Genomic DNA, 2,953 nt, shown 5'->3' with positions numbered 1-2,953 from the left:
CAGCATGGCATATTTTATAGAACCTATGGCCAAGGCATAGGGAATGACTTTCATTCTCTCTCTATCTTCTGCCGTGGTCGGTTTTGAGTCTTACTCAACTTCACACCTTGTAACACAGGCAAGAACTCTTTCTTTGACTGTTCCATTTTGAACTACTTCAAAATCTTGTCAAGGTATGTACTCATTGAAAAAACTTATCAAGCGTCTTGATCTATCTCTATAGATCTTGATGCTCAATATGTAAGCAGCTTCACCGAGGTCTTTCATTGAAAAACACTTATTCAAGTATCCCTTTATGCTATCCAGAAATTCTATATCATTTCCAATCAATAATATGTCATCCACATATAATATCAGAAATGCTACAGAGCTCCCACTCACTTTCTTGTAAATACAGGCTTCTCCAAAAGTCTGTATACAAAACCAAATGCTTTGATCACACTATCAAAGCGTTTATTCCAACTCCGAGAGGCTTGCACCAGTCCATAAATGGATCGCTGGAGCTTGCACACTTTGTTAGCTCCCTTTGGATTGACAAAACCTTCTGGTTGCATCATATACAACTCTTCTTTAATAAATCCATTAAGGAATGCAGTTTGTTTATCCATTTGCCAGATTTCATAAAATGCGGCAATTGCTAACATGATTCGGACAGACTTAAGCATAGATATGAGTGAGAAACTCTCATCGTAGTCAACACCTTGAACTTGTCGAAAACCTTTTTGCGACAATTCTAGCTTTGTAGATAGTAACACTACTATCAGCGTCCGTCTTCCTCTTGAAGATCCATTTAATCTCAATGGCTCGCCGATCAATGGGCAAGTCAATCAAAGTCCATACTTTGTTCTCATACATGGATCTCATCTCAGATTTCATGGCCTCAAGCCATTTCGCGGAATCTGGGCTCATCATCGCTTCCTCATAGTTCGTAGGCTCGTCATGGTCAAGTAACATGACCTCTAGAACAGGATTACCGTACCACTCTGGTGCGGATATCACTCTGGTTTACCTACGAGGTTCGGTAGTAACTTGATCTGAAGTTACATGATCATCATCATTAGCTTCCTCACTAATTGGTGTAGTAGTCACAGGAACAGATTTCTGTGATGAACTACTTTCCAATAAGGGAGCAGGTACAGTTACCTCATCAAGTTCTACTTTCCTCCCACTCACTTCTTTCGAGAGAAACTCCTTCTCTAGAAAGGATCCATTCTCAGCAATGAATAACTTGCCTTCGGATCTGTGATAGAAGGTGTACCCAACATTTTCTTTTGGGTATCCTATGAAGATTTACTTCTCCGATTTGGGTTCGAGCTTATCATGTTGAAACTTTTTCACATAAGCATTGCAGTCCCAAACTTTAAGAAACGCCAGCTTAGGTTTCTCGCCAAACCACAGTTCATACGGTGTCGTCTCAACGGATTTGGATGGTGCCCTTTTTAACGTGAATGTAGCTGTCTCTAATGCATAACCCAAAAACGACAGTGGTAGATCGGTAAGAGACATCATAGATCGCACTATATCTAATAAAGTACGGTTATGACGTTCGGACACACCATTACACTGTGGTGTTCCAGGTGGCGTGAGTAGTGAAACTATTTCACATTGTTTTAACTGAAGGCCAAACTCGTAACTCAAATATTTTACTTCTGCGATCATATCGTAGAAACTTTTATTTTTGTTACGATGATTCTCCACATCACTCTGAAATTCTTTGGACTTTTCAAATATTTTAGACTTGTGTTTCATCAAGTAGATATACTCATACTGCTCAAATCATCTGTGAATATCAGAAAATAATGATACCTGCCACGAGCCTCAATATTCATCGGACCACATACATCAGTATGTATGATTTCCAACAAATCTGTTGCTCGCTCCATTGTTCCGGAGAACGGAGTCTTAGTCATCTTGCCCATGAGGCATGGTTCGCAAGCATCAACTGATTCATAATCAAGTGATTCCAAAAGCCCATCAGCATGGATTTTCTTCATGCGCTTTACACCAATATGACCTAAACGCAGTGCCACAAATAAGTTGCACTATCATTATTAACTTTGCATCTTTTGGCTTCAATATTATGAATATGTGTATCACACGATCGAGATCCAACAAACCATTTTCATTGGGTGTATGACCATAGAAGGTTTTATTCATGTAAACAGAACAACAATTATTCTCTAACTTACAATGAATAACTGTATTGCAATAAACATGATCAATCATATTCATGCTCAACGCAAACACCAAATAACACTTATTTAGGTTCAACACTAATCCCGAAAGTATAGGGAGTGTGCGATGATGATCATATCAATCTTGGAACCACTTCCAACACACATCGTTACTTCACCCTTAACTAGTCTCTGTTCATTCTGCAACTCCCGTTTCGAGTTACTACTCTTAGCAACTGAACTAGTATCAAATACTGAGGGGTTGCTATAAACACTAGTAAAGTACACATCAATAACATGTATATCAAATATACCTATGTTCACTTTGCCATCCTTCTTATCCGCAATACTTGGGGTAGTTCCGCTTCCAGTGACCAGTCCCTTTGCAGTAGAAGCACTTAGTCTCAGGCTTAGGACCAGACTTGGGCTTCTTCACTTGAGCAGCAACTTGCTTGCCGTTCTTCTTGAAGTTCCCCTTCTTCCCTTTGCCATTTTCTTGAAACTAGTGGTCTCGTCAACCATCAACACTTGATGTTTTTCTTGATTTCTACCTTCGTCGATTTCAGCATCACGAAGAGCTTGGGAATTGTTTCCGTTATCCCTTGCATATTATAGTTCATCACGAAGTTCTACTAACTTGGTGATGGTGACTAGAGAATTCTGTCAATCACTATCTTATCTGGAAGATTAACTCCCACTTGATTCAAGCGATTGTAGTACCCAGACAATCTAGCACATGCTCACTGCTTGAGAATTCTCCTCCATCTTTTAGCTATAGA

The sequence above is a fragment of the Triticum urartu genome, chromosome 3 (assembly GCF_003073215.2).
Source record: "Triticum urartu cultivar G1812 chromosome 3, Tu2.1, whole genome shotgun sequence".
Lineage (NCBI taxonomy): Eukaryota > Viridiplantae > Streptophyta > Magnoliopsida > Poales > Poaceae > Triticum > Triticum urartu.
Note: the sequence above shows the minus strand (reverse complement) of the source record.